Genomic DNA, 15,603 nt, shown 5'->3' on the forward strand with positions numbered 1-15,603 from the left:
TCAGGGGCTGTACATCCCCCCTGTGGTATTTCTCTTAATATTCGAAGGCGGAGGGGATGATATTACTCTCAATCTCGAAGAAAGTGTACACTCCCGAGTCATATTGTTCCTAATATCCAGAAGGGGAGAAGATGATATTACTACTCATATCGCAGAAGGTGTACACCCGCTCTGTGATATTCTTCCTCATATGCAGGTTGGGGAGAGGATAATGTTGCCAATATCGCAGAGAGTGTACACCCGCCCTGTGACATTGCCCTTAATATTCAAAGGCGGAGAGGATGACATTACTCCCAATATTGCAGAAAGCGTACACCTCCCATTGATATTGGTCCCACGATCCAGGAGAAAAGAAGATGATATTACTTTCAATATCACAGTGTGTGTACACGCCCCCAGTGATATTGTTCCTAATTTCAACGTGGGAGAGGATGATACTACACACAATGCCGCTGGGGGTAGAAACACTCCTGTGATATTGTTGTTAATATCCGGGGGAAGAGGATGCCATTACTGCAAATAGTGCAGAGGATGTACACCCGTCTATGACATAGTTGGTAATCTCCAGAGGCGGAGAAGATATTACTCACAATAACGTAAACACGCTGTGTGTCCACCGTGGATCCTAATATCCTGGGGGGGAGAGGCGGGGTGATATCACTCCACTACTAGGATTTTACCTCTACTGCCACTCTTGGTTAACACCCTGGGACATTACTTTCCATATTCTAGGAGGATGGCAATAGCAAAATCACAGGGGGTGTATACCCTGCTATATTATTTGTAATATTGTAGGGGAATGTTCATCCTGATGTCACAGGACTGTACACACTGTGATATTATTCACAATACCATAGCGGGACATTAATAATACTGTCACAGTGTGTTTACACCTTGTGGTATTATTCGTAATATCCTAAGGGGAGATTACTTTTATTGTCTCACGGGGTGTGTTCCCTTTGATATTATTTGTAATGTCCTAGAGGGATGTTACTCCTTGTGTCACAGGGTTTGCCCACCTTATCAAATTACTCGTATTATCCTTATAAGATGTTACTCCCTATATCACAGGGGGTGTACACTCTGTGATATGATCGTAATATTCTAGGGAAATATTACTTTTAATGTTGCAGAGGGTGTACACCTTGTGAAACTATAGTACACCATGTGAAATTATAGTACACCTTGTGAAGTTATAGTTTTGTGGGATGTTACTCCTAATGTCACACGAGGTGTACGCACAGTGTAATATTCTATGGAAATGTTACTCGTAAATCACAGGTCCTGTACACCCTTTAATATTCTTCGTAATATTCTAGGAAAACGTTCCTATGAATGTCACAGGGCATATACACCCTGTCATAAAATTTGTAATATCCTAGCGGGAGTTCACTACTAATTTCAAAATGCATGTACACCCTTTGATACTATTCGTATTATCCGAAAGAGATATTACTACTGATGTCCCAAAGCATGTACATTCTCTGATATTATTCGTTATATCCTTGGGGGATGTTACTTCTAATGTCACAAGGGGTGTACTCCCTGTGTTATTTTTCATAATATCCTAGGGGAATTTTACTTTTAATGACACAGGGTGTGTACACATTGCGATATTATTCGTAGTATTCTGGAAAGATATTGCTCCTCAGGTCACAGGGGATGTACACCCGGTGATATTATTCGTACTATCCTAGGGGACGTTACTCCAAATGTCACAGAAGGTGTAAACACTGTGATATTACTGGAAATGTGTCAGGGAAATGTACTTGTAATGTCAAAGGGCATGTGCATCATGTGTGCACAGCCCCTGTGATGTTCTTTGTGATATTCTCGAGGGATGTTAATCCTAATGTTACATATGCTGTTAACTATGTGTGAACACCTTTGTGATATTATTCCTAACATACTAGAAAGATGTAACTCCTAACATCACACGGGGTATACGCCATGTGTGTACACATTGTGTGATATTATTCATAATATCTTAGGGAGATGCTCATAATTTTAAAATTATTTACGTAATATTTTAGCGGGATGGTACTCCTAAAGTCACAGGAGGTGTAAACCCTGCGATATTATTCAGAATATTCCAGGGGGATGTTACTCCTAATGTCACAGGTGTGTATACCCTGTGATATTATTCACACTTTACTAGTGTGATATTACTACTAACGTCACAATGTGTGTACACCTTCTGATATTATACGTAATATCCTGGGAGGATGTTACTCCTAACGTCACAAGGGTGTACACCCTGTCTTATTATTAGTAATATTCCTGGGGAATTTTAATTTTAAAATCACATGGGGTGTCAACCCTGTGATCTCATTCGTAATATCCAAGGAAGATGTTACTCCTAATGTCACATGGGATCTACACCCTGGGATATTGTTTGTAATATCCTAAAGGGATGTCATCTTAATGTCATAGGGTGTGTACACCTATTGATACTATTTGTAATATCCTAAGGAGATATTACTTTAAAAATCACAGTGGGTGTACATCATGTGTGTACACCCTGTGATATGATTCACAATATCCCAGGGAGGTATAACTTTTAATACCACAGCAGGTGTTCTCTATGTGTGTACACCCTGTGATACTATTCATAATACTTTAGGAAAAATGACTCTTAATATCACAGTGGGTGTACACACTGTGATATTATTCGTCATATCCTAGAAGTATATTACTCCTATTGGCACAGGGGTTTAACATCCTGTGACATTATTCGTAGTAATCCAGGGGGATGATACTCCTAAAGTCGCAGGGTGTGTACACCCTGTGATATTATTCCTAATATTCTAGGGGGATGTTAATCCTAACGTCGCAAATGTGTACACTCTGTGATATTATTCACAACATACTAGCTGGATATTGTTACTAATGTCACAATGTGTGCAAACCTTGTGATATTATTTGTAATATCCTAAGGGGATGTTACTCCTATTGTCACAGGGGGTGCGCTTTCTGTGCTGTGATTCGTAGTATCCCAGGGGGGTGTTACTCCTACCATACAAATTGTGTACACTTTGTGATATTATTCGTAATATCCTAGAGTGATGTTACTCCTCATGTCAAGGGGGTGTACACCCTGTGATGTTATTCTTCACATTCTAGGAAGAGGTTGACTCCTAATATCACAGAGGGTGTACAATCTGTGAAGTTATTCATAATAGTTTCAGGGGATGTTACTCGTAATGTCACACGTGGTGTAGAAAGAGTGATATTAGTTGTAAGGTTTTTTGGATGTGTTACTCCTAATATCACAGGGGCTGTACACCCTGTCATATTATTCGTGATATCCTAAAGAAATGTTACCACTAATGTCACAGGCGGTGTATACCGTGTGGTATTATTCACAGTATTGTAGGGTGATGTTAATCCTAATGTCACAGAAGGTGTTCACACTCTGATAATATTCGTAATATCCTAAAGGGATGTTACTACTGATGTCACAATGCGTGTACACAATCTGATATTATTTCTTATATCCTCGGGCGATGTTACTTCTTATGTCACAGGGGGCGTACTCCCTGTGATATTATTCATAACATCCTAGGTGGATGTTACTTCTAATGTCACAGGGGGTGTACCTTTTGCGATATTATTCGTAATATTTTAGAAAGATGTTACTCCTGATGTCACAGAGGGTGTACACCCTGTGAAGTTATTCCTAATAGTTTTGGGGGCTGTTACTCCTAATGTCACCCGTGGTGTACACACAGTGATATTATTGGTAATATTTTATGGAAATGTTACTCCTAATATCACAGGGGCTGTACATCTTGTAATATTATTCATAATATCCTAAAGAAATGTTACCTCTAATGTCACAGGGAATGTACACTGTGTGATATTGTTCCTAATATTGTAGGGGGATGTTCCTCCTCATATCACAGTGGGTGTTCACAATGTGATAATTTTCATAGTATCTTAAATGGATGTTACTGCTAATGTCACAATACATGTACATCCTCTGTATTTGTTCCTTATATCCTTGGGGGAGGTTACTCCTACTGTCACACGGGGTAAACGTCCTGTGATATTATTCATAATATCCTAGGTGGATGTTACTCCTAATGTCACAGGGGCTGTACATTTTGTGATATTATTTGCATTATCCAAGAAAGATGTTACTCCTCAGGTCACAGGGGATGTACACCCTGTGATATTATTCATATTATCCAGGGGACGTTACTCCAAATGTCACAGAAGGTGTACACTCTCTGACATTACTCGTAATGTGTCAGGGAAATGTACTCCTAACGTCACAGGGCAGGTACATTATGTGTGCACACCCCCTGTGATATTATTTGTAATAATTTCGAGGTATGTTAATCCTGATATTACATATGCCTTTATCCATGTGTGAACAACTTTGTGGTATTATTCCTAACATACTAGAGGGATGTAACTCCTAACGCCACATGGTGTATAAGCCATGTGTGTACACATACTGTGATACTATTGATAATATCTTAGGGAGATGCTACTCCTAATTTTACAAGGTATGTACATTATGTGTGTACACTCCCTCTGATATTATTTGTAATATTCTAGGGGAATGTTGCTGCTAATGTCACAGGGGGAGTACACCATGTGTATCACATGTATATCACATTTTACAATTTTGTCAATCAATTCACTATTCTTGTTGCCCAAAAGGGTAGAGATAATCACAGATCACCGATCTGTCTAGCATTAGCTAAGGACGTTTTATTACAGAGACGGATGCATGTGTGTGCCTCAGCATATGTGTGTGTGTGTAATTCAATCCTAAATCGAAGGTTTAAACGTTGTGTGGGTGGAAGATAATTCATTCTGACTCCTGGCTTCAGAGTCCCATGTTTGTTGGGAGAAAAGAGAGTCAAGCTGGGAAGAATAGTAGTCCTGTGCCCTCCAGAACTGCAGCATGCTTGGGAATTGTGAGGCTTCCTGCTTTCCAGGAGATTTTGGAACTAGGAGGATGTCACCAGTGACTAGCACAGTACCACCTTCCTTACATCTGCCTGTCATCCTTCCTCAGGGCATCCAAATGTGGCCCTCTCCTTAACTCCTTCCTCTGCTTCTCTTCTCACAACGCTGGGATCTGAGCACTCTCTTTACCTGTGCACAGTATCTACTTAGGGAAGCCCCAGCACCTGCTGCAGTCAGGGCTGCAGCCCTGAGCTGAGCCTAGTAGACATTGTGTGAACTAAAGATAGAGTAAGAAATGTAAATTAGTCCACCCACTATGGAGAACAGTCTGTAGATTTCTCAAAGAACTTAACACGGAGCTACCTTTTGATACAATTATCTCATTCCTGAGTACATACTCAAAAGAAAATACATCGTTCTACCAAAAAGACACATACTCTCCTATGTTCATGGCTGCACTATTCAAAATAGCAAAGGCATAATCAACCCAGGAGTCCATCAATGGTAGACTGTATAAATAAAATATGGTACATATACACCATTCAATACTATACAGCCATAAAAAGAATGAAATCACGTCCTTTACAACAATGTGGGTGGAGCCGGAGGCCTTAATCCTAAGCAAATTCTTGCAGGATAGAAAGCCAAATGCTATATGTTCTCACTTACATGGGGGAGCTAAATATTGAACACACATAGACATCAATATGGGAAAAACAGACTCTGTGGACTACTTGAGGGTGGCGGGAGAGGGATGGGTTAAAAAAATGCCGACCGGGGGCGGTCTCTAAAGCCTGCCTTGCCTGTCTCTCTCTGGGATCCATCCTCCTCCTGCTCCTCTCCTGCTCCTGTTGGGCTTTGTGACCACCTGCTTACCTGTAGGTAGGCCTCCATTTAGAGTAGCATTGCCACAGGGATGGGTCCTGTCCCTCCGCACCCCACCCCCAACCCAGTTACCCTCCCCTGAGCCCTGGTTCCCGGTTGAGGCCACACAGCGCAAGAAGACCTGGGACCTCGCGGCCCGCTCGCCCTACCCAGAGCCTCTGCCCTGGCGTGCGAGGCACCACACCCTCCTCTGCCCTGTGCCGGGCCTGAAGGGGCCCCTTCAGATCACAGCCGCCACCGCAGCGGCTGCCTCACGGCGGAGGGCATGACTACAGGGGTGGCTTTCCCAGCTGGCTGCCACACAATAGCTCTAGATGCTTAGCCCGCCCCGTGGAGAGACCTAAAATCAAGGCATGACTTAACAGCTTATTTTGTAAGAGAAAAGCTCAACCCAAAGGCAGATTGTTAGTTTGGACTTTATTGCAAGCAGAACTGCTATGATGTGCTTTTAGCACTAGAGTGAGTTCCAGGCTAAGAACAGAAAGTGGCTTCTCTGCTTTCCCTCCCAAGCACAAGTGTATTCACCTTGCAGACTTGAATCACTGAAGATGTAAGCCAGCTGTTACTCTCATTTTGGGAGACACCCTGTGGACTGCATGAAGACTGCCCCTGATCAAAGTCGTTAGTAAGCAGGAAGGAGTCAAGGTTAAAGAATGTGTTTGCTTACCCTGGACTACAGTATTTTGGAAAATGAACCAAGGCTTGGGTTTTGCTCTGGAAGCCTGTCCTGCCTGCTTCTGTAATCTGGCGCTCTGCATTCAGATCTTGGCCCTTTATGGACACCACCGTCTGTTACTCTTACGATTCTCTGCTCTGTTGGGAGTTCAGACGTGGCACCTTATTTCACTTCTGAGCTACCCTCTGCTGTCCAGAAACTTAGTGGACCTGTAGAATTATATTGTTCTGCTAAACCTGCCACCACTCACATCTCAAGGTCGCATAATGGAAAAAATAGAATAGAAACATGGAATATATTAAGATTCACCAGGGGACTTTGACAATTTTTTTCTCTTAACTCCTCCCTTTTGGGTTACTACCAATGCATTTTCAACAATAGGTCAATGTTGTTGTAAGTGGCCCTGTAACAGTATCCACAGCAGTTCTTGGTGATTTTGATTCATCCACAAAGCATTTTATTACAGCAAAATAATAAAGGTGCCGGCTTCATTGGCTGCAGGGTACCAGAGAGTAACCCCAAAGCTGAGGTGTGCGCTAAAATCCAGGGGAAGTGGCTGAAGCCTTCCATGAAGGATTACTTAATCCCTCCACAAGAACATCTTTAGATTTTGAATGTATCCTTAGAGGACAAGGGATCACACAAATGTGCAGCTTACAATCCGGCCACACATGAATTAAAAGTTGAACCCATTGGCCAAAAGCTCGTTGTGAGTCACCTTTCTTCAGATGATTTTGGCATTCTTCCCCTGCTCGTTCACAGCTATTAGCTGTTCATTCACATAGCCCTGTACCTTTGGAGTGTATGTATAGTGGGGTCCTGGCTCCTCAAGTGTGTTGGCTAAAGAACAGGCAGGATATTGCCCCGGGAAGCAACTGCAGAAGGTTGTATTCTCATCTTGCCATAGATAGCATTGACCCAGTGGACTCTGGAAACGATTCCTGCATGGTGGGAAACAACTCTGGAGATGTAAAATATGTGGCATACGTGATTAATGTACTTGAACAGGCTCCTACTCTAAGGGACTACAGGATCAGATAGTGTCTCTATTTTCCACAGTACACTTTATCTCTGATGTTTGCAGGAACCCAGCTGCCAACCATAACTGGTTTCATAATGCACAGCCTAGTCATCCTTCCTCAAGACATCGAACTGCAGGAAACTAACTGAAATTCAGTGGGGTATAATATTATGCAAGATACTAGGCTACATCAGTGTTTAGCAGATAATGAGGCTGGATGTATGCAGTCTACTGGAAGACTTGAAAGAGAAAAAGGCCATGGATTCAAGCAAGTTATAATTATGGCACCAGCAAGCATAAAAGTGGTAGATGGAGACTTTGTTTACTCTGTGCTGCAATGCTACCAGGCTGCTGGGTCCGGTCATTTGTTGGTATGACATCCACGGATTGATAACCAGCCATCTGTCTTAAGTCCTTAGATCTAAATCCCAAAAGTCACACTTCTCAAGACCTGGACTCTTGGACCTAGAGCCTGTCTATTTCATCATGTCCCAAGCTGGCTTGAGCTCTCTCCATACTCAGGCTGTGATGCAGGAGCATGTGGAGAAATACATCTGTGAAGCTACAAATGAACATGGTACCAGCCAGGCAGAACCACCTCTCATGGTTGTTCCTTTTGAAACAAACAAAAGCAGAAACAGTCGCACTTTTTGATGTTACTCAGAATAATGAAAAAAATAAGAGGTGGTTCAGAAAGTGGATTATTCAGCTCATTTCCAGAGAAAGTACATCCCAGTGCAGTGGAATCACCATCAGAGAAAAATGCTGGTGGCATCTCTGTTCCTGAGGTCCCCATCAAATTGAAACCCTACAGACCCCCATAGCAGATACATACAACCTGGTGTGGAGGGCAGGCAAGGAAAGTGGACTGCCCATCAATGCCTACTTTGTGAAGTATCAAAATCTGGAGTATGAAGTTGGTGTGGTGGGAAGTTGGCACAGGGTTTGAATCCCAGGAGGTGAAAGGGAGCTTCATTTAGCTGAAATGGAGCCATCTAGTCCTTATGAACTCTCGATGGTAGCAAGAAGTGCTGCAAGTGAAAACCCACCTGCCATGCTTACCTTCTGAACCAGCAAAGAAAAAACAGCATCATCCAAAAACACCCAGGCATCCTCTCAACCCACAGGCACCCCGAGTATTGAGTTGTTTCAGAAGCTTCAAACAACAATTTGGGAGTGGTGCTTACAGATTCGTCTAGGCACAGTGGCTCTCCAGAGGCAGCAGATCACCTGAGTATCTCCACTGCATCAGAGAGGTTGGTCTATATCACTTGAATTCCTTGGGCAAATGGGAATTCTTCAATCGCTGCCTTCAAGGTCAAATATAAATGGATGAGGAGCGGTGACTGGCTGGTGGCAGCTGAAGATGTCCTTCCTTCCAAAATTTCTGTGGAAGTTTGTAGTATAGAACCAGGTTCAACATACAAATTTAGGGTCATTGCTACCAACCATTATGAAGAGAGTTTTCAGAGTTCAGCGTCTCATCCGTATCAGGTGACCGGGTTCCGCAAACTTTTTTCCAACTGTCCAATAATGGACCTCACATTGTATACACAGAGGCCGTCAGCGTTACTCAGATTGTGCTAAAGTGGACATACATTCCGTGAAATAACAATAACACTTCCATTCTTTTATATCTATTACCGACCCACAGATAACGACAATGACAATGTTTATAAGAGGGATGTTACAGAAGGTTCAAAGGAGTGGCACATGATTGGCCATCTGCTGTCAGAAACTTCCTATGGCATTAGAATGCAGTGCTTCAGTGAAGGAGAAGAAAGTGAGTTCAGCAGTGTGATGATCTGCGAGACTAAAGTCAAATGTGTTCCAGGAGCTTCTGAGTATCCGAAAGGCTTGAGTACCCCTCTGAATTCCTCAGGACGTGAAGGAAATGTGAGGCCAGCAACCAGCCCTGACAGAAGCAGTGACCTGTTATATCTGATCCTTGGCTGGGTGCTGGGTGTCTTGGGCCTCATTCTTATGGTTTTCATTGAAATATGCCTGTGGAAGAATCGCCAGAAGAATATCATACAGAAATATGACCCTCCAGGATACCTCTATCAAGGATCAGATATTAATGGGCAGATGATGTAATACACCACTCTCTCAGGAGCAAATGAGATAAATGGAAGTGTTCATGGAGGCTTACTGAGCCATGGCGGTCTCAGCAGTGGCTGTTCCCACCTTCACCATAAGGTTCTCAATGGAGTCAGTGTAATTGTGAATGGGAGCTTAAATGGAGGACTTTCCTCTGGGCACACCAACTCTCTTACAGCAATGGGACTGGAGCTGGAGGTTGTAATCCTAAGCAAATTAACGCAGGATCAGAAAATTAAATGCTGTTATGTTCTCACTTATTATTGGGAGCTAAGCATTGAACACACAGAGACAACAGTATGGGCAAAATAGACTCTGTGGTCTACTTGTGAGTGGAGGGAGAGGGATGGGTTTAAAAAACTACTTATTGGAGGCGGCCTCTACAGCCGGCCTCGCTTGTCTCTCACAGGATCCCTCCTCTTGCTCCTGGCATGCTCCGGGCAGCCCTGAACCCGCCCGGTTACATGTCCACTCCCCTCCGCCTGGAGGAGCGCTGCCGCGGGGGCGCGCCCCAGGTCCCCTACCCTGAGCCCTGATGCCGGGCTCCAGAGTCAAGGTGCCAGAAGAACCAGGACCCAGCGGCCGCCTGACCTACCCAGCGCCTGCGTCCTGGCCTGCAAGACACCGCGTCCTCCTCTGCCCTGCGTGGTGCGTGGAGGGGCCCCTTGGGATCGCAGCCGCTGCCACCATAGCCGCCCCCATAGTAGCCGCCGTGGCGTCGGAGGGAAGGACCTGAGGGTGGCTTTCCCAGCCGGCTGCCCCACAGGAACTCTGGATGCTTAGCCTGCCCGGCCGAGAGATCTAAAATCAAGGCATGACTTAACAGCTTATCTTGTAGGAGAACAGCTCAACCCAAAGGGAGATTGCTAGTCTGGACTTTATTACAAGCAGGCCTGCGGTGATGTTTACAGCACTGAAGTGAACTCCGTTGTAAGTACAGAAAGTGGCTTCTCTGCTTTCCCCCCGAAGCACAATCGTATACACCTTGCAGACTTGAATCACTGAGGATGTAAGCCAACTGTTACTCTGAGTTTTGGAGACTCCCTGTGGACAGCATGAAGACTGATCAAAGTCTTTAGTAAGCAGGAAGGAGTCAAGGTTAAGGAATGCGTCTGATTACCCTGAATTGTAGTACCTTGGAAAGGGAACCAAGGCCCGGGTTTTGCTCTGGAAGCCTGCCTTGCCTGCTTCTGTAATCTGGCGCTCTGCAAGTGAATCTTGGACCCATATGGACACTGCGGTATGTTGCCGTCGTGATTCTCTGCTCTTCCATGAGTTCAGACTTGGCACCTTATTTTACTTCTGAGCCGCTCTCTACCGTCCAGAAACGTGGTGGACCTGTAGAACTACATTGTTCTGCCAAACCTGTGACCACTCATAGCTCATGGTTGCATAATGGAAAAGAGTAGAATAGAAACATGGAACATATAAAGATTCATCAGGGGACTTTGACAAATCTTTCTCTTAACTCCTCTCTTTTGGGTTTCTACCAATCCCTTGCCAACAATAGCGTTGGTATTATTTTGAGTGGCCCCCTAACAGTATCCGTGGCAGTTTTTGGTGGTTTTGGTTCATCCACAAAGTGTGTTATTACAGAGGAGGAAAAAAGTGCTGTCAGGATAATAGGAACGATGTCAGCTGTGATCCTACAGAAAATCCAGAAGAGTTCAGCAGAGGAGACAGCTGTGTCTATTCAGAAACAGACAGCAACAATTTACGTTGGAATCCTCTTATTTTGCCACCTATCTCAGAGGACGGTGCTGAAAAGACAACATGGCCTCCACCTGGTGTTCCTTTGGGCCCCTCAGTGGTCCTCCAGCAGCCCCAGGAAACCAGAGGATGTGCAAACAACCAGTCATCTTCTGACTTCAAGCCTGTAACCAACTGCACAAAACAGGCCTGGGAGTGAACTGTGTGAAGGATCTTAATTCAAATCAGAGAAAATCATTCCTTATTTTTTTTGCAGTATAATGTCATGTGAATGTGTCTTAAAATTGTGTGCCCTTTTGTATTATATATGCCTTAGAAGTTTTCTTACCCATTGCTTCCCTGCTCTCAGTAAGAAACAACCTTGTTTTGCATAGCTTTCCATCACCTGGAGGGCAGAGGGATCATTCCATATTTTCTAACAACTGTAGTGGCAGTAAGAACTCCTCATGCAAACGATTCCATCTCTTGGCTGCTTCGGCTCAGAGGAAATGCAGGGGCCAATTGAAGGTTGCCACCAGTCAGGTTTTCAGATGGAAAACTGTCTTTTAATAGTGTATTATCAAACTTTCTGAGAACACTTTGAAGTCAACCACGGTTTTGACCCAGTGTTTGTAATAGCAGACCTGGCTGATGAATTTTGAAAGAGCGCCTTCCACTAAAGTGGTAATGTGACCAGACAACATTCTCCCTATCTGCACGCGGGCACAAGTGATGTTCAGTCTTCTAGTCACCAGTCATAAGCAGTGTCGTGGACATGGTAGAGTGTAAGATGTAGTTGAATGATTGCAGTATGCGGAAAAGGAACCAAGGCCAGAGAGACAAATAATGCTTTACTGTCCCTCTGCTTTAAAATTATCTTGATTCATCAAATGGCCGGTATGGGGCACTTTTTGACTGTTTCTAAGAGTAGGAACAAAATAAGACTTTAAGTCGTGGCTTGCAAAGAAAGATACACATTTTCAGCAGAAAAAATGGGATGGCTGCGGGGAGCCTGTCTTGGAGGGAGCTCTTCCGTCTGCTCCATTAGCCTAGGAGCATGCTCGTGGTGTCAACACTGCCAGAAACTAGTCATTCTCTCACTTCCAACAGGGGCAACAGCCTGAAGGTGTGAGTGTCAGAAAATACTTATTTTGGAAGAAAAGGTGTTTGTTGTTGTTGTTGTTGTTGTTTATTTTATGAAGTTTCCTGACTTTTTTTTCCAGAATGTCTTCCTTTTAAACAGGCACCAAAAGCATTGGTCAGCAGAGCTCCTGACCACTGCTGCCTCTGTGTGACAAGGACATTGGAGCTGTCTTTGGAAGGATCTTCTCCACGTTAATAAATGATCATGATATTTTTTAAAACCTACCTATTGGGTACTATGCTGACTACCAAGCTGACAGGATCCGTATGCCAATGACAAGGGTAATGGAAACATAACAATTCTATAGTCATTTATATTTTAATGGCATTATAGTCTTTTAACCATCCTCATCTTGTATATAATCTCATTGTATATTAGAATACAGCTATTAGAGCAATAAGGAAGAATGGATAAATACAGTCAGCTTTTTGTTTTTGTTTTGTTTAGTTTTGTTTTTGAGACAGGCACTCACTGTGTCGCCCAGGTTGGAGTGCAGTGGTAAGATCCCGCCTCACTGCAGGGTCGACCTCCCCAGATCAAGCAGTCCTGCAACCTCAGCCTCCCAAATAGCTGGATACAGGCTGAACTGTCATGCCTGAGTAATTCTGTTGTTGCTGTTGTTGGAGAAACAGGGTCTCACCCTGTTGCCCAGGCTTCTCTCCAACTCCAGGCTCAAGTGATCCTCCCACCTCAGCCTCGAAAAGTGCTGGGACTATATATATACATGAAAAATAGTGCTTGGAAAATTAGCTTACTATTTGAGAAATATACATATGAGTGACTGCTTTATTATATATATATATATTATATAAATGCACACACATATATATGTATATATTTATATATGCAACCTTCATCTGAGAGTAGGTATGCTTTTGGCTTCTGAGATGAGCATATTCATGACGATAAATATTTACTATGAATTCAGCTAAACATGAAACTCAGCAATCTTCTTATCTATTTATCTCTATTTCTACCTAAATCTGTATTTCAAAAGTTGTGGCTAAGCCTTCCTAGTTAGTTAGATTTTTATCCTTTACCATTCAATGTGAGTGTGGCTCGGAGACTGTTTTCACAGATCAGGAAGTTGACAATTATGTCCCACATTCAGTGGACTAACAGCTCAGAGATCCTCTCTCTGGTTACTGTGACGACAGTACATGGTCAGTCTTCCAGATCACCGGAGATGATTGTGATTTTTTATTTTTAAGTCTAGCTTCTAGGAATCACTCCCTGGAACAGAATAATTTATTGTTCACCCAGTGTTCACTCAGAATTTGTGTTTTAGCTCTTCAGCCAGTAGGGCTAAAGGCTCTTTATTGATGAATCCGTGGTTAGCTTGGGGAGTGCTTACAAATTTGTCCACATTCCACCTTGATTGCTCTTGAGCGGGTGCAGGCTGGCACAGATACACAGCCTTCCAGATCTCCAGCAATTAGAGATCCTAAGACACTTTTTCTTGGCTTTCTTTTTGCCTGGTTTTTTCTGGTAGACTTCTGGCTGGCTGTCAGAAGTTTATTTGTTGCTCCAAAGCATGCTAAATATTCCAAGCTCCTCTTTAATGTTCCTAACCAAGGTCTCCATTGTTTTTGACAATGCTCTTGGGAGTGTACCTTTTCATGACCGATTCAAAATCTGTCATTACTGTGAGGCATTGAGCAAAGCTCTCAGTTTTTCTGGCCTGTCAGTCCTCCTAGGTGAATCTCTGCATCACTGCAAAGGAGTTGACGGTGGCTTCTCTAGCACTCACACATGCTCTACAAGTCTGTGCTGGGGTAGGTAGGGGGATGGTGTTCCCCGGTGTTTTGTCTTATCCCTTGAGGGACGGAAGATACAGCCAGTGGGAAACTTGGGCATAGCAACCCTAGACCTGCTGTTCCGGGGTGGAGATTCTACCCTATCAGTGGAGGTTGTATGTGCATTATCTCATCCAGTCCTCACAATTATAAGAGAAGCATATTTCTCTCATAAACTTAGAAGAACAGCCAAGTAAACTGAAGTTTAAATTTTTGGCCATATTTATGCCAGGCATGGTGGCTCATGCCTATAATTCCCAGTACTTTGAGAGGCTGAGGTGGGAGGCTCACGTTCTCTTGTAACTGTAGGACAGAATAAGATAATTCACTTAAAATTTGATTAGCCACTGCCTGTATCTAGTATTCCTTCTATTAATTCCAGTCATTTTTTATGAAGGAATTTTCATATTTTTGTGAATTATTCTTAAACATTAGGAACTATTCTTATGAAGGGGCAATCATAAAGTAATTCATGTTCAAGAACACATTTTAAGACACAGATTATTCTTATAATGAAAGAGAGTGGAACACAAATAATTTAAACCTCAGTGGAATTGGCTGTATTTAGGCCTGGCATAGTGGTTTATGCCTATAGTCCCAGCACTGTTAGAGGCTGAGGTGGGAGGATGACTTGAGCTAGGAGCTTGAGAGAAGCCTGGGCAACAGGGTGAGACCCTCTCTCTCCAACAACAGCAACAACAAAATTACTCAGGCATGACAGTTCAGGCTGCAGTCTAGCTATTTGGGAGGCTGAGGCTGGAGGATTGCTTGATCTGGGGAGGTCGAGGCTGCAGTGAGCCATCATCTCACCAGTGCACTCTAACCTGGGTGACAGAGTGAGAGCCTGTCTCAAAAACAAAACAAAACAAAAGCAAAAAGCTGACCATATTTATCCATTTTTCTTTATTGCTCTAGTAGTAGTATTCTAATATACAATGAGATTATATTCAAGATGAGGATGGTTAAAACAGTGTAATGCTATTAAAATATAAATGACTACAGAATTGTATGTTTGCATTACTCCTATCATTGAAATAACCCATTATGCAAGCCATCTGTCATTAAACTTTTGGATCAGAGTTACTCCTTATAAACGGAGTCAGCCTTTTATAGACGTTGTTCTCAGCAATCCTCATTAAAGGAGGCATTCCTGGATTGCTTTAAATAAATTCAAAAAGCACATATCAGAAACTTTTGATATGTTTGTTGTGTGCCATATTGCCAGTAATTAAATTAAATACTAGAAAATACACTATTAAATATGATATTTGATATACAGTTGGAACTCCATATGAATGGGTTCTGCACTCATGGATTCAACTCATCATGGATTAAAAAATTTGAGGAAAAAAATTGAATTCTTACCTTT

At 43.0% G+C, this 15,603-nt stretch overlaps 1 pseudogene; it reads left to right on the top strand.

The window, feature by feature from the left end:
* The first annotated feature begins 6,551 nt into the window (after nucleotides 1-6,551).
* On the top strand, nucleotides 6,552-11,514 carry LOC129048872 (cell adhesion molecule-related/down-regulated by oncogenes-like; annotated as a pseudogene).
* Nucleotides 11,515-15,603: the final 4,089 nt, after the last annotated feature.

The sequence above is a fragment of the Pongo abelii genome, chromosome 9 (assembly GCF_028885655.2).
Source record: "Pongo abelii isolate AG06213 chromosome 9, NHGRI_mPonAbe1-v2.0_pri, whole genome shotgun sequence".
NCBI lineage: Eukaryota > Metazoa > Chordata > Mammalia > Primates > Hominidae > Pongo > Pongo abelii.